At 45.6% G+C, this 24,454-nt stretch overlaps 1 protein-coding gene across 9 annotated transcripts in view; it reads left to right on the forward strand.

Moving 5' to 3' along the window:
* ANKS1A (ankyrin repeat and sterile alpha motif domain containing 1A) overlaps positions 1-24,454 on the forward strand; it is a 196,522-nt gene that overhangs the window by 134,539 nt on the left and 37,529 nt on the right. The gene's annotated exons all lie outside the window — the stretch shown is intronic.

Here is a 24,454-nt window from a genome sequence, read left to right on the forward strand (position 1 = left end):
CATTTTTCAGGTATAAATTTTTGTTTCCGGAATTCATTTTGCTATGAGGAGTGCTAAGCATCCTGTTGATTTTCAGCAACAATTTGATGTAGCCCACTGTTTGATTCTAGGTGATGAAACTAAAGCTTTGAGAGCTGAAATGACTTGCCTAAGGTATTAGGGTTGATAGGGAAACCAGTGGGAGCTACATTTTCTAATATACAAGACTGTATTTAGAATATAGGTGAGCTAAACCTTTATTTCACCATTAATTACCAGTTACTTTTCATGTCCTCTTGTTTCAACCCAAATTATTGCAGCACTATCTTTTTCTCTCTAACTGCAGAAAAAAATATTTGTCTTTGTGTGTGAAAGAAAGCAACTTAAGAAAGGAGTCTCCTGGGAGAAGCATGTGTTTCCTTTTTACTGTAATATTGACACTCAAAGCATTTCTTCCCTTTACTGCTCTCTAAGATGGGGGCTGTCAGGTTTTTCTTTTGTGACTTGAAAAGTGAGGTAATGATTTCCGGCAAATTCTAAAATTTGGAATTTGAAAGGAATCTTAGTTACCATGTAGTCCAGCTCCCTTGTGAACAGAGTCGCTTCTGTGTTATCTAAAAATGATCTTCTTTACTACCTCACTTGACTGGTTTAAAAATAATGATAGTAACAAATAAATAAAAATGATCTTCCAACTTTTGCTTATAAACCACAGGTAACCCCCTTTGCCATCTACTGTTACGTCCATGAAATAATGGAAAATCCTTTCTCATTTCCAGCTAAAATCTGTGACTTCCACCCCATCAATTCTGGTTTTACCCTCTTGGTGGGTCATGCACACAGTCCTCCATAATAGTTGTTCAGATATTTGAAGCTGCAATTATGTCCTTCCACCCTCAAACCTTTTTGTTTCCTTTCCAGGCACCCTAGTTGCTTCTCTCTCTCCTCAGTTGGCTTATTTTCAAACTGCTGTTGTCTTTGCTGTTCTGTGCACATCCTCTTGAAATTGTATGACATTGTTACAGATGCTTGTACATAATGTACATTGCACTGTACACTCTGATGAGATTGACGTGCCGCAGGCCACCTGATAATGCTTCCTTAAGAGGTTTGATGCGCATCCTAGTCTCCTGAAAACTTAAGGGTTCAGTCTGTCAGTCAGCCCAAGTCAGACAGTGTGCATGATGCTTCCAGAGCTCCCACATTTCCATCAGGAGGCCAGACAGAAAGCGGCTCTGCGGAGTGGAGGTACTTGTTGCCTTTTGAAGCTTTATCCTGTGATTCCTGACCTGGAGATACAGCTCAGCCTCTCCCCTGTTGTGCTTTTTTGGCAAAATCAATGTAACTTCTCTCTGTACCCCATCACATAACAGTAACTCTACCTACACTCCACAGCATAATGGCCTGCTCCGGGCCCATAAGACCTGCTCAGGCATTTTTTTAGCAGCTACATGACTCACCATGACCTTAATTTGCAGGTAAAGATTTTTCATTTGAAATCAATAGGACAGGTGAGGCCTGAGAAAGCCTATGTTGTCTAAATGACCCTGAGCCCGGCTTTGTAAAGGATAGCTCAGGTCCCCATGTGCTCTTGACCAGAACCTTTATTCCTCTCCCCGTTTCGTGCCAGTCACCAGGGTTTCCTTCTAAAATCTCTCTCCTCCATTCACATTCACCTTCCTGGGAGCCTCAGCAGCCACCACCTCAGTATCACCCTGCTTGCCTCTGGGCTTCTCTAGCTCATCTTACCTGTGACAACCTTACCATGTTCTTCAAATATTTTGTGTTATCCTCCCTTGCTTCCCTATTGTTGTGGTTCAGAGTCCAGACTCCTTAGCCTGGAGTGCATGATTCACCAGAGAATAAGCCCATGGCCCAGCCTCTACAACTCTCCTCTTTCATCTCATACCCTATTTTTCTGGCTCAGTTAATTCCTATACCCACTGTTTTCCCATACACATTGGTTGATACTATTCCCCCTACGGGAGTGGCTTTCTCCATTTCTTTTTGTTGAAATCCCACTCTTCATTACAGGCTTAGTCATTCATTCACCACACTTAATGGAGAGCCTACTGTGTGCTTAGGCTGGTCATACAGAAATGAAATTGTAAACAAACATGCAGCTTTTGAGGGATTTAGTGCCTAAAGGGAGAGAGAGATATTAAACAAGTACCAATAAAAATATTATCACAGGCCGGACGCGGTGGCTCACGCCTATAATCCCAGCACTTTGGGAGGCTGAGGCGGGTGGATCGCGAGGTCAAGAGATCGAGACCATCCTGGTCAACAAGGTGAAACCCTGTCTCTACTAAAAATACAAAAATTAGCTGGGCATGGTGGCGCATGCCTGTAGTCCCAGCTACTCGGGAGGCTGAGGCAGGAGAATTGCCTGAACCCAGGGGGCGGAGGTTGCGGTGAGCCGAGATCGTGCCATTGCACTCCAGTCTGGGTAACAACAGCGAAACTCTGCCTCAAAATATATATAATCACAAACAAAAATAAGTGCTCTTGAAGAAAAAGAGCAGAGTGCTGGGCAAGATGTGGGAGGTGAGGTGAGGCCCCATTAGATGGACAGGCCCTAAGGCCTCTCTGTGGTCAGGCTTAGGGAGGCTGAAGGAACTCGACAGCCCAGTAAACAGTGATGGGCTCAGGAGAGGATGGGGTCAAGTCTCTGCCATAAAACCTGCCCCCTTGCACCCTGAGCTTGAGAGGTCTTTCCTTCAGCAGCTCTTTCCACCAGCACTATTTTAGTACTGTGTGCTTTGCTGCTCTTACTTGTGTGTGTGGCCCATCTCCCCAGTCAGATGAGAGACCTTTCCAGAGTAGTAATCACAGTTCATTTTTACAAGCCCTCTGGCTCCCCAGCCCCTAACAGGCACTTAGAAATGCAAGTCTTTGATTAAGAACCTCAGAAGGATGTGGGATGTCCTGAGTCCTTAAAATGTCATTCTTTCCTCAAAGAACTCAAGGTGTGGATTGCTAAAGACTTGCTGCGCTCGGGCATAGATAGGTATCTGTTTTTCTTCTTCTTCAGGAAGATATAATAATTAAGTCCTTCTCCTTCACCTTGCCCTTAAATTTGGAATTTTGTTTTTCTTTCTCTAGTAATAAGGTAGAGCCCTTTTATGACACAACTGAGGGATTCTAAAGCATATTCAGAATAATTCGCATCATAGATCTGACCACAGAAATGTACAGATTTTCAGAGACATATACTGATGATGTCTTATGACTTTCTTACTTAATAAATTAATCCTGCCACACACCCATTTTTTTAAAGGTAATAATATTATTTCACTAAAACAAACTATTTTGGAAGCGGGGAGGTGAGTTTGGCATTTAAATGTCAAATATATGTTTTAAGCTAACTTCATTCACTGGCCATTCCTGCCCCCCATGCATAATTAACATTTATAAAGAATGTGCAGATAGAATCCCCCTTGATAATGTCACATTGGTGTTAACAGTCTTTCTGCTTCTAAGTATCGTATATGGAAGTCAAGCACAGAAATAGCCTGGGCAGTTCTTGGCCCCTATTTTTTCAAATTAGATTGAAAGAAGAAAAGAACCAAACCAGATATGGTATATTTCTGTTAAACTATCAGCTCCTGCTCAGGTAGCTCCATACGTTCCCACAGGTCTCCAGAAGATCTTGCTGCCTGCAGAGCAAAACATTAACTAAACAAATCCTCAGCTGGGTCCACGTGTGTAAAGCCATTACAGGCTTTATAGACACCATTCAATAGAGTAGAGAGTTGGCATCTCAGGCGTGTATGATGCTGGTGGAATTCATTTGATTAAAGAAAAAATTTTCCATGGCCCATTTTTTAAGAATAAAAAATATTACTGCTGATCCCGAAATAAGGTCTTTGATGAGTCTCTCCTGTTGGGGTATTAACCTAGAGGTCAGGCCATGCCCCAGTTCAGATAACACTGTTGCTCTGTACTAAGTTCTTCCTGAAGGTTCAGTTAGATTTGGCCTTTTTTCATCCTGGGCAACAACTCAAGAACTGCCCGTTTCTAAGGCAGGAGCTTAGTGATAGATGCATTTGTTTCACTGCTGACAAAGATTTCAACATAAAATCTGCTCGCCCCCTGAGGATGGAAACAGAGATTGATCTCAATGAAGAATGAGTCTCTTGGTCCTCGTGCAGAGGTACATTAACGTCTCTGTGTGCTCTGGAAGGGGTTCACTTCCCCAGGTGGATCTGAGCAGGCTGGATGTTGCAGCCTATTTGGCGGCAGGATCGGGCCCTGTTCCTGGAAGAGAACTCCACTAAGGTACTTGTTAGAAGTCATCAGGTTCCTTTGGTCATGGTTCCACAAAGCAACATTTACTCAGCGCCCACGATTGCCAGGCTTTCAGCTGCTGTATGTGGCGTTATGAGAACATAATGTTGCAGGTTTAGGTTTGTTGTGCACTTTTCACCAGGGATGTTGTCGCTGTGTGTCTGCTGATGAATTTCTCAGAGGCATATTAATTTGCTGCCTTGGTACCTTTTGCCACTTAGTTTTGCTTTTTCCTTTTCAAGGAACAGTATGTGTGTTTGTTTCATTGCAGTCATCCAGTGTAAATTGTGTATAAAGTTTTGTGGGTGGTTTTCTGTTTTGTAACATCACTGTAAGTATTTTTTGGTTTCTTTTCCTTGAATGTTTGTTCTCTGTCTGGAGTCAAATCCAAGACAGACTTGGAAAGTGAGTAGTGTGGGATCATCTATCCCTCAGTCACTAGCTCTAGCTAGCCTTGTTTCTCAGGGACACCCTAAGTGGCATGGGGGAAAGCAGGTGGACCTGCAAGACATTCATTGATGTTAGATCATCTAAAACAAGAAATGACAAGATTCCTGGGTCTAGACCCAGCTTGAGGGAAGTTCTGTCTGCATCTCTCAAATTTGTGGCTATGCCTTTTAGTTTAGTTTAGACAGTGCCTCTCATTTGCATTAATTAAAAGATATTTTTAAGCCTTTTTAGGCTTGGTATTGCTGTGTCATTTGCTAAATTTTATGTAATAAGGTAATTGTGTCTATATTTCTTCACTGTTGTGTTAGAAAAGGAAATGAAACATCATAAATCTAAAGTAAGCTTGGTCAGAGGCAATCAGATCTACAAAAGCGAGTCGGAAGAGAGGAAGCCTGAGCTGAGTGATGATTGATCCCTGTGACATCACAGAACAAATGGGCTAAGGACAGCCTCAATCGAGAATCCTGGCATCATGAGCCAACCTAGATGCAAAAACTTAAAGGGGACATTTTACAACAAGTGAGGGAAACAGCTCACTTGACACTGATGGTAATAGCCTGTGGGACTCATTACCCATGAATAAGTGGAGAATGTTGGCTTGGGAACGGCCTCGCCTGGAGTAACAGGCAGAAACGCGCTGGCTGGCCTCCCTGGAGCCCTGTTCTCAGCCGTACTGCCAGTGGCTGAGCGGGCTGGCCAGGACCGTGCACTTTGCTTTATCAGCAGGTATTTACCGGTGCCAATTATGTATCAGGCTTGGTGCTAGGTGCTGGGTGCAGGGGGTACAATTAAAGGACACAATTCCTTCTCTTAGGGAGTTTCCTTGAAGGAAGTCAAGTGGCTCCTGAATTCTATAAAAAGAGGGCTTAAGAGCAGCAGTCTTAAGTAGGTGCTGGGGGCTTGTCTGAATGGTGTGCTTCACTGTCGACTTGCCTCTGTTTTACCTGTTTTATGTCTTAGATCAACAAAAATAATTTTCTAAAATATACTTTTATTTATTTCATAAATAAGACTAAGAAAACATTAGTTGTTTATATGTAAAAGCATTTTATTTTTATTGGGGTTGGCTTGGCAGGAGGCTATTGAATATGCCCCACCCCCTGGGTATCCCTCTTTGACATGGCTATTTCTGGCCTCTTTTTCCACCTGTTTATCCCTCATGTCACATTGACACATGGGTCTTAGGATAGATTTTGTTTTGAGTTCCCCAAGCCTGGCTGCAAACTGCTCAGAGGTTGCCAGCCTGGGTTAGTCAGGAATCAGCCTCACTTCTCAGTTCCACAGTTGATTTATTGGTCATCCCTGGCTGTCAGTCTGTCTGTCTGTTAAAAAGAATAAAACAAGAGTGTTTCCTGCAGGTTCCCTGTGGAGTGTGGTAGGCCAGTGCTTGTTGGCTTCATTCGGAAACCAGGCCTCTTGGAAATACAGAGCAATGTCCTTAGTGACTGCCCTTCACAGGTGGCTGCCCCACCTCTCTGCTTGCCTCCTGCTTTACATTCAGAGCAGGAAAGCTGTTAGCACAAGGTTCACTTAAAACCCCAGATGAGGAGGTTATCATGGCATTAATTCTAGTGAATGGCTCTGGTTTTCCCTTCAGCAGTTGGAGTGATTAAATGTCATAATATATCAGGGGAGTACCAATTATGAACATGGATTTCATGCTGGGTGCTTTTACATTCTTTGGTTGGTGTTGGGCATAGTACTAACTTACCTTGGCAGCACCTTTAATTGGGGCATTCATTGAATTGAATTGGACTCTCTGAGCAGCTGGAAGGGTCTCAGGCTGAGGACTGCTGCCAGGGCTTCACCTACCCTGTCCCAGTTGGCCTGTTTGGGCATCTAGGCTCTTACATTTGACATCACGCTGCCCAGGCAACTAGGCAGAATATTTTTGTTTGGAGCTGTGATGCTGTGTTGGTTTTCATTGTAAAACATCAGAGTCAGAAGGTTCCCTAAGTGTGAGTTCTCTCCTTACAGGTTGGGAAACTGAGCCCAAGGATGTGGCCTACTCGGAGTCTCACGAGACCTCTGACAGTGCCCAAACCTCTGCTGCATAGCAACATCTCTGACACAGACTGGGTACTTGATACCCACTTGTTGAATAATGAGCAAACCCAGGTCTCTGGGGATTTGTTTGAGTAACAGAGTTATGTTAACTTTTTTTGGTTTAAACTTTCAACATACCAAATCTCGTTTTGGTTCAGTGACTGATCTAGAGTGTTAGAAGATTCTGCCAGTTTTCTAGAAATAGTACTCAGACTGGCCGGCCTTTCATCTTGCTAATGCTAAGTGGAAAGTTTAACCCTGTAGTTCCTTCCTTCTCTCATATATGGTATGTTAAAGCAGGTTCTCAAAGGGCAATTGCAGACCAGCAGCATCACCCTTCCCTAGGAACTTGCTAGAAATGCAAATTCTTCCCTCCTCCCCCAGACTTTTTGAGTTAGGAACTCTGGGGCTGGTACCCAGTAATGGTTGTTTTGTTTTGTTTTGTTTTGAAACAGAGTCTTGTTCCTTCACCAGGCACCAGGCTGGAGTGCAGTGGCACAATCTCAGCTCACTGCAACCTCCGCCTCCTGGGTTCAAGCAATTCTCCTGCCTCAGCATCCCGAGTAGCTAGGACTACAGGCGTGCGCCACCACGCCCAGCTAATTTTTGTGTTTTTAGTAGAGAGAGGGTTTCACCATGTTGGTCAGGATGGTCTCGCTCTCTTGACCTCATGATCCACCCGCCTTGGCCTCCCAAAGTGCTGGGATTACAGATGTGAGCCACCACGCTCAACCGCCCAGTAATGTTTTTACAAACTCTCCAGGTGGTTCTCAGGCACGCTGAGATTTGAGGACCACTGCTTTAAGAGCCAGGTCCTAACAGTGTTCCCTGTACTCGTGAATAGACTCTGCATGTGAGCATCCAGTTACAAACACGCAGGCACCAAGCATGAGATTACATAGCACTGGCAATCAAATAACATTTAATGCAAGTTTTATCTGACATATTTAATATATACATGGTGGTTACTGTGCCAGTGGTAATTAGGCAAATGAAAAGCAGTTCATGTAAATGGCTATGATGAATATTACCTAGGCAAATCAAGTTTTTATAGTTTTTTCCCTATTAGCTTTTTATATCTGCTAGTAGCCATTACTGTTGGTGACTTCCCTAATTACCCAGATGTACATTCTTCAGACACTCACAAAGATACACTCATTCATGTTTGAAATTCTGGCTCAAATTTCCCAATTGTTAGGAGTCCCTGTGACCACCTATCTCTGGTTGAGTTTCCTCAGAAGTAGGATTTAAATGCGAATAGTTAATTTGGGAGGCGATCCCAGGAGGCACTGGTAGGGGAATGGGGAGTGGAAAAGAAAAGAAACCAATAAAGGATTTGTTATCAAGCAGGTTACCCCTTGAGCCCTGGGGCTTAGACCTGCTAGGGAACTCTGGGAGACTCCAGCTTACTTAAGATCTAGGGAGCTAGGTATTTATTCACCACTTCCAGTAAGTGTGGGTGAGGGCTGCTTTCCTAGTGGGAGTAGTGGCAGGACATTAGTGTCCTCACTCTTTCAGCTTATACAGCGTACAGGCCTAGAGGGCTCTGGCAGCCTGAGAGAGTCCTCGGAGTCACAGGTGCTTGCAGTTGGAAACTGACAGATGGGAGGATTTAGAAATGACAAATGCCTCATGTCTGCTTTACCACCCATTAGTGGTCCTGGGCTGAGCCTTCTCAGACTTTCTTGTGTATACCACCCCAGGTCTTTGAGGTGCACCACTGCTGCCCCTCTTGGCACAGGAAGGCTTGTTCCTGGGGTCCTGGTTCTGGAAGGGACATGGGCAGGCAAGCACTCAGGGGCTGAGAGCAGCTGCCAAGGGTGGTGGCAAGAGAAGGGAGAGGGCACTGTGAGAATAGACTCTGGGTCTCAGAGTCTGGGCCGGGGACAGGGCAGGATGGAGTGAATGAAAATTCCTGGGGCACATGGGTGGCTGGCATCTTTGGGGGAGGAGAAAAGGAAAGCAGAGGGTTCGGGACACTGGAAAGAGGAATACAAGGCAGAAGAGAGACTTAAATTTCTTGCCACCCTGTGCCTTTCCTCTAACTCCAGCCCACACCCCCATCTTGTCCTACTGTTGTTTTCCACTTTCTCTAGGCTGAGAGAACTGTCAGAAGCCAGTCAGGCTGGGAAGAATGGGAGCTTTATGCCTGGCCTCCCCGTGGGTGGGTCTGCTGGCACGTTGTTTGCGTGCCACAGTGGTGAAGACGGGGAAATTGGAACCTTGCATTCTTACTGAGATAGTCCTCAATACAGTTTCAACCGGTCCACGATGAAAGGAGAAAATGAAGGACAATGAAGAGTGCTATGATAGTGCCGATGGTATTTGATTGCCAACCACCTTTATTCTGATTATGCTCATTCTTTCCCTTTTTTTAATTTTATTTTTTTAGAGACAGCATCCCACTCTGTCACCCAGGCTGGAATGCAGTGGTGTGACAACAGCTCACACCGTTGTAACCTCAAAGTCCTGGGCTGAAGTGATCCTTCTGCTAGGTAGCTAGGACTATAGGTGTATGCCACCATGCCCAGCTTGTTTTTTTTTTGTAGAGACAGAGTCTTGCCGTGTTGCCCAGGCTGGTCTTGAACTCCTGGCCTCAAGAGGTCCTCCTGCCTCAGCCTCCCAAAGCGCTAGGATTACAGGCATGAGCCATGGCATCTGGGTGCTTTTCCTTTTTCTATGCTTCAGTCATTCTTTCTTTTATAAAACAAAAGGATAATTTTCATGTTGATTGTTAAATTTTTTTCTTTATAAAATTTATTTTAAAATAATTATAGATTCACAGGAAGTTGTAGAAATAGTACAGAGAGTCCCTTGTTTTAGTATCCTTCATCTAGTTTCTGCCCATGGTAATATATTATTTAACTCTAATACAATATCAAAAGCAGGAGATTGATGGTGGAACAATCCACACACCTTATTCACATTTCTCCAGTTTTGCGCATGTGTGTGTGTGTGTGTGTGTGGTTATATGCATTTTTATCATGTGTAAGTTCATGTGATCACCACCACAATCAAGATGCAGAACTACCCATCCTGTTAATTTTTTATATTTTTTTGAGATGGAGTTTCACTCTTGTTGCCTAGGCTGGAGTGCAATGGCGCTCTCTTGGCTCACTGCAACCTCTGCCTCCCAGGTTCAAGCGATTCTCCTGCCTCAGCCTCCTGAGTACCTAGGATTACAGGCATGCACCACCACACCCGGCTAATTTTGTATTTTTAGTAGAGACGGGCTTTCTCCATGTTGGTCAGGCTGGTCTCAAACTCCCAACCTCAGGTGATCCACCCGCCTCAGCCTCCCAAAGTGCTGGGATTACTGGTGTGAGCCACTGTGCCTGGCCCATCCTGTTAATTTCTAAGGTTATTTGCCTTGATAAAAAGTTGACAGCTTTATAACATTTCTGTTCCTCGCAGTTGGGAGGGAAAATGGCCCACAAACTTATCAAATTACGGGGCCTCTGCCATGTGTGTCCCTGTTGAAGTGGGACAGCACAGTGCTCTGCACAGAAGCCATTCTGAAGGAGGCATGTGTGTGTTTCTTCCCAGGGCTGTAGAGAAGGAAGGCTGAGAAAGTTCATTTTTCCTCAGGTCTTTTTCCTTCAGCGCTCAGCCCTCTAGAGGCCTAAGTCATGTATTAGGCAGCTCAGGCTTCTGTAACAAAATACCATAGATTGAGTGGCTTAAACAACAGATTGGGAAGTCCAAGATCACGGTGCCAGCCAGCATGGCCCCTGATGAGTCTTCCTGGCTTAGAACAGCTGCCTTCTCTCTATATTCTCACATGGGAGAGAGGGAGAGTCAGCTCGCTCTCTCCCTCTTCTTATAAAGCCTACCCTCATGAATTCATCTAAATCTAATTACTTCTCAAAGGCCTCATCTCCAGATACCTTCATAGTGGGGGTTAGGGCTTCAGCATATGAAATTTGAGGGAACAGAACTCAGCCATAGAAAATATCTTCGTGAAGGGCTGTGCCATATTCTGCCACCTCCTCAATTGGAAAATCAGTGGGGTGTCTTGGCAAAGAGACAGCAAACAAGGTTTAGGCCCTGTATTGCCAGCTGGGTTAAACTATTTAGCCCCCATGAGCCTGAGTTTTCTCACATGTAAAACTGAGAGATTGATGTAGATGATGTCTGAAGCCCTGCTTGCGGAATCTGCAGCTGCCTCCCTCTAGCAGCCCTCGCCTTCCTATCCTACATTTCCACTGACTTGGTGGTAAGAGCCCAAGGGCCAAGTTTGTTGATCCCTGTACCAGCTGTTCTCACTTATTTCTACTTCTGAGAGCAAAGGAAAAAAGAGGAGTTGGAGATTTTGAACTTCAGTTTTGACCGGAGCCATCCTGTTTATTTTCAGCTGTGTAGAAGCATATTTGAGATTCTGATGCATGTGCCTACACAGACACACATGGCCTGAGCACAGAAATATTTGAGGAAAACAAGTCTCTTATTGATCATTTCCTCCAGTCTCAGAATCTCTCTACACTAGTTCACTTATTACTCAAGCATGTGATTCTACAAAAGGCAGAATTTTAGATCAAGATTCCTGTGCCCTGACAGGAATCTTGGAAGGTTGGAAGTGGAGCTTGGAAGCCCAGCCTGGGACCCTCTGACCTTTAGCCAGGGATGCTTTGGGATCCCAATAACCTTCCCTTTCACCCTTTCTTCTCTCTCATAGACCATAGGGATTGGCCCACCAGTCCAGGTGCCTGCCTCCACTGTGTCCTTCCTCTTCCCTTGTATCCCAGAACTCTAGGGAAGGAATAATGTTTTCCAGTGTCTCCCCAGTTTTGCTCTGTTTGAATAAGCATAGTGTCCCCTTTTAAGATTTTATTGCATGTTAAAACCAAAATGGGAAACTGAGAGGTTTGCAGAAAATACCAGTAAATAGCCAACAATGGGGATGTTATAAAGCTAGGAGAAATACTCAAAATTATAGTTGTCAGCCAGGCGCAGTGGCTCATACCTGTAATCCCAGCACATTGGGAGGCCGAGGCAGACGGATCAAGAGGTCAGGAGTTCGAGACCAGCCTGGCTAGCATAGTGAAACCCCCGTCTCTACCAAAAAATTACAAAAAATTAGCGGGGCATGGTGGCACGTGCCTGTAATCCCAGCTGCTCAGGAGGCTGAGGCAGGAGAATTGCTTGAACCCGGGAGGCAGAGGTTGCAGTGAACCGAGATCACGCCACTGCACTCCAGCCTGGGCAGCAGAGCGAGACTCTGTCTCAAAAAAAAAAAAGTTGTCCTGGGTCTTGGTCAGACATTAATAAACTAGTTCTTTCCGTGGCTCCTCTGACTGCCTTCTCTCTAGATAATGTCTTGAGTTTGTAGCTTCCACTCCTTTTCTGAAGGGGCCCTACCTCCTAGCACATACATGAAGTCCCTGGAGAACAGTTGTTGGCAGTGATCAGGGCTTATAAAACAGGCTGAGTCTGGTGGGCTGTGATCGCTCTGGAATCTTCTTGCAGGCTGAGGCTAGAGATAGCCTTTGAAGAGTGGGCTGCTCGGGGGTCTCCTACTGCAAAGGTCTCACAAAGTGGAGAGGATTGCATGGCCATCTTTTCTCCCTTCCCTCTCCCTGCATGCTAGTGTTCTTAATGTCTTTCCTGAGAAAATTTGTATACTTCATAATTGCAACTTGCAAGCCACACTTGGCCAACAAACCTAAGAGTGTAAGTCGACAGGGCCTTTACTGGAACAGGCGCTCTTCACTGACGTGTTTTGAAAAGGCTGTGTTCTTTCTGGTAATCCTATGGGGTTGTATCCTTTAAACTGACGTTCAGCCCCCAGCTGTCGCATGTTGCTGCCCATATAGGGAATGGATTTTCTCGGGAGTCCTCACATTGCCAGCCCAACAAGCAGCCAGGGCTTCTTGCTCTCTGCCTACCAGCACCACCCTTTCTTCAGATGCTGGGCCCTTCTGTGGCCTCCCATTTTCCTGCCAGCCAGAGGGAGGTGACCAATCTGAGCTTTGGTTCCAGACCTATTGGGCTAGTTGTGTTCCTGTCCACTTGGCTGAGAAGAAAAGACAGGAACCTGTATGGTTTAGGAATACTGACATGGATGATAGGTTAAAGAAGAGCCAGAGGATATAACATTTAATTCAGGATGGTAGTGGCCTCAGATGAGCAGAGAAATGCAGGGAAGTGATCTCAGGAAGGGCATTTTCTATTTCTTTCACCAGATAGTAGGCATGTGGATGGGTCATTTTTTTATTGTTGTTGAAATCACAATACTATAAAAGATGTTCTTTGGAATTTAAGAAACATTTCTTTTTTTTTTGAAGAGAAAAGAACACAGTTTCTTGTGGTTGAGGTCAGCATGGGTGTTGTAAGAGGATATTGACACAGGAACTTAGCAGTAAGACAGTCAGGATGCAGTTGGAGGAATTTCAGGTGGGAAGATGCCACACGTTTACTGGGTTAGCCACCATGTTTTCCCCTTCTCATTTTCTCTTCAGGGAAAATCTCAGATCCAAGAAAAATGTGTGTCCTAGACAAATCCCTCCCTAAGAATCAGTTAAGGTATAACCACTTTTAAAAGCTCTTTGTGGCCAGGTGTGGTGGCTCACACCTCTGATCCCAGCACTTTGGGAGGCCAAGGCGAGTGAATCACCTGAGGTCAGAAGTTTGAGACCAACCTGGCCAACATGGTGAAATCCTTTCTTTTCTAAAAATACAAAAAGTTAGCCAGATTACATCTGTAATCTCAGGTACTTGGGAGGCCGAGGCAGGAGAATCTCTTGAACCTGGGAGGCAGAGGTTGCAGTGAGCCAAGGTCGTGCCAATGTACTCCAGTCTGGGCAATAAGAGTGAAACTCCATCTCAAAAAAAAAGGTCTTTGTTTTTCCACTGGTTGTTGTCTGAGCCCACCCAATACTTAGTATCTTGTAGGAGCACTAGTGGGAAACATAAAAGAAGCTGAAGAGGTGTGCACATGTGTCAAAAGACCAGGAGCCATCCTCGGACCTTACATATACATGAGCAGGTTTGCATCAGTGTGGTACAGCCAGGCTGCCTCTACTGCAAGAATTCTAAAGCAGAAAGCTTAGATGCAATCAGTCTACAAAGGGTGCTAGCAGGGCACCAGTGCTCATCAGTGCTTGCTGTGTGCCTGCCAGCCACCCTCCCTCGGTCATCACATCCAATCCCCACACTGTACTGTGAAGCAGGCATCCTTGTTTACAGGTGAAGGTTATGTAGGAAACTTCAAAAGTAATTATCTTCCATGTACCTATCCTTCCCATGAAGTGTCTCCAATTGTCATATCCTCCATGGTTATATTTGGGGGACATAAGGTTGCCATTTCCATAATTAATTGTTCTCTGTGATGGGGTTGTGGGTGGAGCAGGGTACACATTAGTTCCTAGCTCAGACATTTTCTTTTGGTTGACCTTGGATGCCCTTGAGCCTCAGAATAGGTCTGTGAGACTTGGAGGATTCCCCCTGCTTTTGCCTCTGTCCCTCATGGTCTGTCAGGGTAGGTAGGAGGACCATTTTGGGGAGAAGGGTCCTAGTTAACTTAGTGACCCTCTCTCTCTGTGTGCTCAACTTGAAGTGGACTGGGGGAAGTTTTCTGTTCATCCCCTACCATTTGGAAGTTTGACTGCCTGAGGTAGCCCGGATTGACAGATGATGAGAGCCTATGACTTGCTATTGCCCATGGTCTGTAACCCAGAGATCGTGGCCTGGCTGGTTCACCCTGGACAGAGACAGTGGTCAATAATGTGTAAAGCATTTTTCAAATAGGAACCTTGATGAGGAAGAAAGAAGGGCTGAAAATATGCTGGGAGTCACCTGGGGTGGTTTACCAGCCCACAGGGGAGAGACTTTTTAGGAAAAAGCAGCCGGAGAGGGATTCTGTGTCTCTGGGAGGTGCCTTATTTGATGGTGAAGGTAGTTTGAGAGCTTCTGTGGTCACAGCAGCTGTCTTGTTTATGAGGCACTGCTGCCAGTTCCTCCAGAGGCTTTCCACATGTGCCATTATTTTAGTAGAAGCCTCTTACATGGCCACTTCTGATGAGGGTTGTTTGGCTTGGTTAATTACAAAACCCTGTCAAAGGAGGAAGTCATTTTTAAAAAGGAATGCAAACAGTTTAACCCCAAATGGATAGATATGCACCCTTTTGGATGTGCACCCTTGGTGTGGAGCTGGGCCCTTTCTTCCAACGTGGATCTGCTAATTTGGAGTTCTCTGCCTTCCTTTTACTACATGAACCACATCGATAAAACACCATTGACTAAAATTTCTAGTTTGTTTCTTAAAAGTAAAGCCAGAATTTGGCCACTTGTGAAGCAATCTGAGTATAGAATTTTTTTGGAATTTTTTTACAACTTATTTCTCCAGCCACACTTAATTCAAGAGCACATTTTGAAAAATGATCTCATCATTGAGTCTCTTCAGAGTACTTACTTGGTTGTCACAGAAAGGCTCTATTACACTGGCTTCATCATTTATGTAATGTTTAATTAAATTTTCTATTTTCATCACAAATATAACCATCATAAGCAGTTTTGGAAATGATCCCGGCTGACTCTGGGTAAGGGCCACATTGAGTGTGTGGAAGCGCAAGGCCAAGGGTGTGCGTGAGTGAGCCTGCCCGGTGTGGACACTGCCATACGCTGGCATCACTCACTGAGGGACAGGATGGCATGCAGTTAGCTCGCTGGCAGCTCCCTTAAGCAGAGGTTGATAACAGGCTTACCAGGTAGGTGTTGTTATCCCTGTTCTAGGTGATCAAGCTAAGGTGTGGGAAGAACAAGTTCCTTGTTCACAGTCATGCTGCTGAAAGCGGCAAAGCTGATTCCAGTCTCTGAGCATCTCACTACCTGCAGACCCTGCCTGTGGGAGCCAGTTCTCTCTGAGGTGAGGGGGGTGGAGGCAGCCATGACCTGCATAAGAAGGAGCAGGCCTGAGTTGAGACCTTGTTCCCTCTCCTGGCTTTGGTATTGTCTTGGATCCTCTGGTTTGGTTTGTGACCCAAGAACTGTGGTGTAGAAAGGCGTCACTCTGTCACATAAAACGTTTTGTCCTGAATGGAGAAGCTGCCTCCAGCTGAGTGTCCAGGAAGTGAGCTATTGTTCACACAGCATGTTCTAAATGTTCTCTGCCAGAAGGAAGCCCTTTCCCTCTGGTTTATCTTTTAAAACAAAATGAAACAAAAAACAAAGGAACCCGGGTTTTGATTAACTTGTTTTTCAGGTAGAATTTTGTTTATTTTGGAAGCAGATGAATGTAAATCTCAAGCCCTGTGTAATCTCTGTGAACTGAAATGAGCAAGGGAGGAGGGTGATGTGGACTATTTGCCTGGCATCTGTGGTTTTATGAGGACTACAGATGTTTCCTAGAGTAAGCAAGGTTGGCATCTGGTCAAGTTATAGAAAAAAACAGGCTCAGTATCTCCTGCTATATGACCCCAGGAAATGGCAGGAACTAAAATCTCCCAGCAACAGAGGCAGACAGGCATTGCTTTTGGAGGGGGATCAGATCTTACCATCCGTGCTTACAGCAGGAAGAACCTTGCCTTTTAGGGTGGTGTCATTCCGGGAATGAATGAATAACACCAAAACTGTGTCTTTAAGGCAGTGCACAGCTTGCTCAAACTTGTGTCGTAATAAATTAACTCCTCATTAGAGCCCTGCCTGGAAACCAAAGGCTGCACTCAGACCTCTGATATGTTGCCTCAGATATTTACAGCAGGCCTCTTGGCATGTGCATTTTGTGTTTGAGGAAACTGAGGCTTAAGGAAGAGAAGTCAGGTCATTTGCTGATAGCAATGATGCCATGAGTGAGGAATTTGTTTCACCACATAAAAGAGGAAATTGAAAGTCAGCAAAGTTAAATGACTTGTCCAAGGTTTCACAACTAATTAAGTGGCAGAACTAGAATTTGAACTCAAGTTTTTTATTCATAAGTCCTTGTTCTTTCCACCCCATGCATACGGCCTTTCCAATGTTCTCAATCCGGTATGTTTGAAATCCTACCCTGAGCTTTAATACAGTGAAAGCTAGGCCTGACACATGCTGGACACTATGAATTAGATGGATAATGAATTGAGCAGTGCCCACATATGGCCAGTGCTGTGACCCATGGACATTATTTTGATTTTCTCATGTTTGGTTTTCTCTTTTGAGATGGAGTCTCGCTCTGTAGCCCAGGCTGGAGTGCAGTGGCTCACTGCAACCTCCCGCCTTCCGGGTCCCGGTTCAAGCAGTTCTTCTACCTCAGCCTCCCAAGTAGCTGGGATTACAGGCACAAGCCACCATGCCCAGCTAATTTTTGTATTTTTTAGTAGAGACGGGGTTTCACGATGTTGGCCAGTCTGGTCTTGAACTCCTGACCTTGTGATCCGCCCGCCTCAGCCTCCCAAACTGCTGGGATTACAGGTGAGCCACCGTGCCCAGCCAGTTTTCTCTTCTTTAAAGTGGAAAGAATGCCAGATCCCCACCAGGGTGCTTATGAGGAGGAACTGGATCACCAAGAGGGCAGTTAGCTGGTGCCTAGTACAGCGAGGACCCCACTGAAAGAACCCAGCCCAGAACCTAACACCTGTAAGTCTTGAGTTTTGACATTGTTGAACAAAAGTGCTTTCAGGGTCAGTGGGCGACCTTGCTGTGAGCACATGAATTCTGTTTTCAGGAAAGATGAATGAGCTTTCAATATAGTTCACACAGCTTTGACATAGTCCAGAATTTTGAAGGTGTATTTGATTTTCTAATTTTATTTGGTTTCAGGAGACAGAGGATACAAACATATTCTACTAGCTAAGTATTATAATGTACTTCTTACCATGCTAAAGGAACTCCCAGATGTAGGGATCAATTTCTTTTGACCCTGATTAATATGAGCCAGTTTCCCAGGGTCTGCTCATCCTGGGAACACTGATAATTGAGTTTTCAGACTGTCAAGACTGGGGTTAGCCTGGGTTCCAGAATAGAGAAAGCCACACCACAACACAGAAGCTGTGCTGAGAGCCCTTACCCCAGAAGGCTTTGTGACCGGGAATAATGGTGCAGTCGGCTTCCCACATTCCTTTCTCTTTGTTTCCTTTGCCCATCGGGCATGTCCTTGCTTATTAGCATGTTGAGCAGAGTTTGTTACAAATGAAACTCAGACCTGTGTTTATCTTACGATTTATTATTCTCTAAAAGATTTGATCCTGAAAGATTTTTCCAGTATTTCACTATGAGAATTTTCAAACTACAGAAAACTTGAAAGACTCAAATAGTGAATGCCTATATATTCACCACATAGGGCATGGATTCTATAATTAGCATTTTGCTGTACATGCTTTATTGCATCTGTCCATCTGTCTACCCCTCAGTCCACTTAGCAATCATGTTATTTTTTGATGCATTTCAAAGTAAGTTGCAGACATCAGTACTTTCATTCCCAAACACTTTAACATGTGTATCATTAACTAGAGTTCAGTATTTGTTTATAGTTACTTGGGGGTGGGGGTGGGGTAAAATTTTTACAAAGTGAAATACATGAAGTCTGTCATTCTGTGAGTTTTGACAAATACATTCATTTGTTTAACCCAAATTTCTATCAAGATACTGAACATTACCATCACTCCCAGAAAGTTCCCTAGTGCCTTCCCAAGCCAGCTAGTCCTCACCCAGCCTCTTCTGGTAGTTTTCCACTCTAAATTGCTTCTGCCTATTCTAGAACCTCATATAAATGGAATCATTGCAGTATGTGCCCTTTTGTATGTCTGTGAACTTCGTTTATCTACCTTCTTCCTGTTTCACAAGTTCAGAGGTAATTAGGAGTGGCAAACTGCAGGAAATCTCAAGACAGCTGATGGATCCTGATAGTGTACTTGTATTAAGTATAGATGTATCTATTTTTACTCCTTAAGTACCTATAATTTGGTGCTCAGAATCCTATATCTGCCCACCCTGATATTATAAGACAGGTGTTCCCCTGTAGAATCTGAGGAGCTAATGGATGTGAGACCCCCTTCCCTGGCTACACTGCTGAGGAAATTGATTCTGAGTGCAAGTTTAGGATGTTTTCTTTGGCCTGATTCTATCCATAGCCAGACTAGCAGTGTGTCATAATGACATTCAGACTGTGAAAGACCCAGACCAAGGGAAGGTTACTTGGAGGCTGGTGGGGGTGCCCAGAGGATCGAGTGGCAGGTTAACCAGTGTTTTTAGGTAACTGTAGGCTTTCTGAGGTTTGTGTACATCCTCCTTACCCCTCCCCACCGCACCAAAAAAATAAGCCTGCTCCTAGATGGAAAGTAGATTGCGTGCATTGGACGAGAACCCAAATACATAATCCTCATTAATCTTTGAGATTCTTGTCCCACTTATTAAAGCCAGTACTTGGCATATAACCCAGAGTTATGTGGCGAGCACTAATAAAGTTAATTGGAATCTAGGTCTCCCAGCTTTTTCATTCTTTCGGCAGTTTCTTGGGGCTTTGAGTAAAAGATTACTTTTGCAGTAGGCTGTTCTAGTATGAGAAGGTCTTTTGGCAAGGATTGGGTCCAGGTATTTTCTTCACGTCATGTCAAGTCAGGGCCATGTATTTCCTCCCGGTCATGTTCATGTCATGTCTATGTATTTCCTTTCTGTCAAGTTGCAGTTGTGGGCTTAAGCCCTGACCTCTGGGTCAGAGAAAGGGCCAGCTGGTAGTTGTGGGGTGTGAGATGCTTTCTGGGAGCAAGACCCAATATCAGCAACCCAAGAGGCATGGGAAGGACAGTGGGAAGTTAGAGCCTTAGACCACGCGCTGGAAGCCAGAGCTCCGTGGCTTTCCTCTCTCCAGCAGTCTAGCCTGGGGCAAACACAAAGGCAGGCTTTAATTGGAGCCTTTGTCAGGCAAGAAGGACAAAGCACTTTTGAAACCAAACAGCTCTGTTGTCTCTCAGCCTAGTAGAAAATGGGAAATTGAAAAAGAAGGTGACAAGGTAAAGGGGATTGAAGTGGGGGGGGCACAGCAATAAATATGGTAAAAACATGAGTGCCCCCCTGTGATGAGACAGCTGAAGAGGAGACTAAGCTGGCTCTGTGCAAAAGGAGTACCTCATTGTTATCATCGGCCATGTCTGGTTGCCTCGGGAAGGATAGCCCTGAGCCCGCTGGCAGATAGTTATTCATTCCCTGCCTAGTGCCTTTCCCCTCCCCCACCCCATCCTGCCTCCCTCTCCTAAAAGCAGTTGACAAGGTTAGAAAATCAGGACAAATAATTTACTTCAATCCGTCTTTGTCTCTCCTGAGGCCATGCGCAATTCAATCTGGGGGGAGAAGGAAAAAAACATCACCCAGACCCTGGCCAGTGACCCTTTTTCAGATGTGGAATCAAAGCCCACTCTAGGCTGAGAGCCTGTCTGCTGCTAAGAAGCAGAAGACAGGGATGGTGATGAATTCTTATGTGGTTTCTGGGCCTGGGAATGCAGCTGTCAGCAGTCTTTAGGGTTCTTTGCACAGCCTAAGGAACTGATTTTGACGTCAGCAGTCGCCTGATGGGATCAGCACAGAGCATCTGGTGAGGCTGAGGAGGCTGTGGCTCAGTCCCTCAGCCCCCTTGCTCCTGGGAAGGGGGAGCACTGTCCAGGCACTGTCTGGCAAGGCCATCTGGCCAGAGGAGAGGGTCTGCTACTTTGTCCCCTGCAGCAGGAGGCAGGCTCGGCTGCCAGTGGCACCTGCCACAATGAGAGCAGTGCCCTCTGTGGGCAGTTTGGGAGTGCCGGTGGAGGGGAGCTTCAGTTTCTTCACATGAAAAGTGGGATAGTATGTTTGCTTGGCTGTGCATCGAGGCTCTGCAGGATTGCTCAGAGAAGGGGTCAGCTGGAAGTTGTGGAGTGTGAGGTGCTTTGGGGGAGTGCCAACCTTGTACCAGCAACCCAGAGAGTCGAGAAACATAAAAATGAGGAGGGAAAGGGAGTTAGAGAATTCAGACTGGTCCAGAAGGGAGAGTGTTAGTTGCCTTTCCCCCTTATTCTGTTAACATAAAAATGGCAAGTGTATTAGCGATAGCTAACAAATGTTTGTCACCGAACACCACCAACATGCTAGCTGTGTACAAGGCATATGGTGGGACCTAAAGAAAATACAGCATGACACAGGGTCTTTACCCCGAATGATTCTTTAGTGTTTCTGGAATACACCATAAAACAGTTAATCAGGGAAGTAATCATGCAAAGCACAAGGCGTTCTGGGCCAATAAGGTCATCAGGGCCCAGTGGAAGAGGCAAGGTGGAAAGTGTCTCCAGCCCTGTGTCTCAGGCCTATGGAGACCGGTGTGTGTTTTCCAACTGCGGGGCTGGGGGCAGGTGGTCCTAGGGCACCAACAGCTCCCAGGCAGCAGAAAGGGGGTTGGGAGGGAATGTCTGATGCCAGGCACCAACTCAGTTGCAGAAACTTCTCTCATCCTCCCATTTACACCAAAGGAAAGCGATTCCTTTCCCATCCTCCTCTGTGTGGGGCCCCAACTTGTAGACATGTTGACCAGACTGATTCCTGCTGTCCTGATATTTGGCCCCATGTGGTAGTCCTGCACACAGCCATAACTTGTACCGCATCCTGAAAGGGAGGTTTCCCATGGGCCTTGGAGCCAACTTGCACCAAAGCTTATGGTCTGCCTGTGCCCAGCATACTTCCTGGCACATAGAAGACCCATCACAACTCTTTCTTCCCCCTCCTTCAACTCCCAGTATCTATTAAAAAGCCAGGCGTCATCGATCGGCATGACTCACTGCCTGGTGATGAGGGATGGAGGCCTACCCATGCAGAGCTCCACCTCCCATTGCCAGCCCGTGGGCAACCAGAATCCTTTGGTTTAAACAAGCAGATGTCAGATGGCCTGAGCAGCAGTATCTCCAGTGTTTGTTTTTGTTCTTGTTTTTAGCCATATGGGGAATACATTTCACACAGCCCTGGCAGGGAAAAATAGTCTAAACAGAGTCATCCTGAAAACTTTCTGAAAATGGAGTATTTCCAAGTGTTCGTTGAAGACAAGAGTCCATTATACTGATAACTTTCAAGTTCTTATATTAACAAACACAAGTGTAAGTTCTCCATCAGTTCATGTGAAGTGCAGTAATAAGGAAGCATGGCCATTTCTCATCTCTCTCTCTGAAGTGTCACTCATCCAGAACCACAGAAAAAGAAGGGAACACTAAATGGTGCCCATCCATTACATTTCACCTGCCTCTTCTCCTGAAATGCAGAACATTTCTGGGAAAGCTGCCTATTCAGATTGTTTTTTAACTCAAGCCTAGGAGGTTAAACTGCATGAAGTGTGTAGATCAGAATGATATCTGCTGTGTCTGAATACTTTTCTTTGTCTAGACTAAAATGATCATATTTCCTCTCTGCTGGTTGTGGACCATGCAGGTGAGGCAAGGAGAGATGCGCTCCAGCTCCTCCCCATCTCCACAGCCCAGGCTGAGGGCTTGGGCGGACCACAGTTCCAGACGCTTTGCTTTGGTGCCAGGGAGGAGGGCCTGCCAATCTCTGCCCAAACAGGGCTTCTTCGTTGCCATGTCCCTCCTGGGCCGGAGCTTCTACCAAGGAAGTTCCAGTTGCTGAGGAAGGAGTCCGGGGTTATAGGCTGCCAAGGACGCTGAGATTTTCTGGAACTAGAATCAGCTCAGCTAACAGCCACAGCAGTTCACAGAACAATAAAACAACTTCCTAGCCCGGGCAAAATCGTTCGGAGAGTATCCATTAGCATTTCCCAGCCGGTCTGCCATCTGGAACACCTCACATACCCACCCATGGGTAGGTACCCAGATTTCCGGGTCAGGCACCTATAATGCCAGCACTTTGGGAGGCTAAGGCGGGAGGATCCCTTGAGCTCAGGAGTTCAGAGTTTCAATGAGCTATGATTGATTGCGCCATTGCACCCCAGCCCGAGTGACAGAGTGAGACCATGTCTCAAAAAAAAAATAAAAGAAACCTGGGCTTCTGCTGGCCTATGTCAGTTGACTAGCTGGCGACTCCTGGCAAGCATCCGTTCACTCTGATGCCCAAAGGCCCGTCAGCAAAATTTCACAAATTATACCACCAAGGGATGCTGATTGGACAGGCCAGCTGGGGCTTCAGATATTAAGTGATTATTATAATAATGAAATATGTAATATAGATGACTTTATTTCAAAGGATACCTTGGAGTCACCCCACCATTTCAGTCCGTTCCTTCCCCAGCACCCTGGTGTAGAGAACAGCTTTTTCAGTGCAGACTCTGAAGAAATGTAAACTACACTTTGGTTCATTCACAGATTCATTCAATAGGTTGTCTTTTTACCATGTGCCAGGCCCAGCGGTGACAAGGCAAATAAAATACAGTTGTACGCTGTACATATGAGTAGAATAGAAGGATGCGGGAGAAGCAACTGGGAGATGGGTAAGGGAGACTTTTTTCCCAGTAACGTCTTGTATCTTTTGAATTTTGAATCATGCGAATGTATCAAAAAATGAATGCAAGTAAAAATATTTTACAGCTTTAAAAATAGGCTTTACTAGGCTGGAGCACTCGAAGTGGAAAGCAAACTAACCTCCTACTGAGCATTTACTGTGAGCTAGGCCTTCAGCCAGGTGCTTTATGTACATGATATCTTTTAATCCACACAACCCTGAACAAGAGGCAGTAGCATCCTCATTTTTATCCACTTTAAATGGAAGCTTGCCAGGTGCGAGGCTCACACCTGTAGTCCCAGCACTTTGGGAGACCAAGGCAGAAAGATCACTTGAGCCCAGGATTTTGAAACCAGCCTGGACAACATAGTAAGACCCCATCAGGTACAGTGCTCATACCTATAATACTAGCACTCTGGGAGGCCAAGGTGGGCAAATCTCTTGAGTCCAAGAGTTTGAGGCCAGCCTGGACAACATGGTGAAACCCTGCCTGTACAAAAAATAACAAAAAATTAGCCAGATGTGGTACCACAAAAATGGCAATTTTGGTGAGCTGGCAAGCCTATAGTCTCAGCTACTAGGGAAGCTGCGGTGGGAGGATCTCTTGAGCCCAGGAGGTGGAGGTTGCAGTGAGCCATGATCACACCACTGCACTCCAGCCTGGGCGACAAAGCGAGACCCTGCCTCAAAAAAATAAAAATTAAAATAGCAAGGCATGGTGGTGCCTACCTGTTGTCTTTGTATTCGGGAGGCTAAAATGGGAGGGTCACTTGAGCCCATGAGTTCAAGAGCAGTCTGGAGAACATAGCAAGACCTCATCTCTATTTAAAAAAAAGAGTAATAAAAATAAAAATAAATGGAAGCTTTGGGAGGGTGAGGATAGTCGCCTGTCTGTCTGGGTAGTTTCCCTTGTATCATGCTGCCCCTGCTGAAGGAGGCAGCACTTGAAACAGGCAGGGCCAAAGAAAGTGATGAGGGTGGAGGGAGGCATTTTCTTCAAGGGGCAGAGCCAACTTGCTCTGACTCTATCCCTCCTCCCCGTGCCTCTGGGCTGCTGGGGCCAGTACGTAGAGACACAACCCCAGTTTGCTCCAGGGATCAGATTTGTTTCCCTCTTCCTTGCTGAGCTCAGGGAAGGGGCTTGCAATCTGGTTAACAGGTAATCGAGTGACAGCCTGAGCCAGCAGCAGCTTCTGCGGCTGGAGGAAGATACCTCCCTGAGCCCCTGGCTGCCTGAGGAAAGGTGGTGCTTGCTCTGTGCTTTTCTGCTGGGTGTCAGATGTGCGGCTTTGTCTGCCAGCTGGAGGCTGGCTGGAGA

The sequence above is a fragment of the Callithrix jacchus genome, chromosome 4, assembly GCF_049354715.1.
Source record: "Callithrix jacchus isolate 240 chromosome 4, calJac240_pri, whole genome shotgun sequence".
In the NCBI taxonomy this organism is placed as follows: domain Eukaryota; kingdom Metazoa; phylum Chordata; class Mammalia; order Primates; family Cebidae; genus Callithrix; species Callithrix jacchus.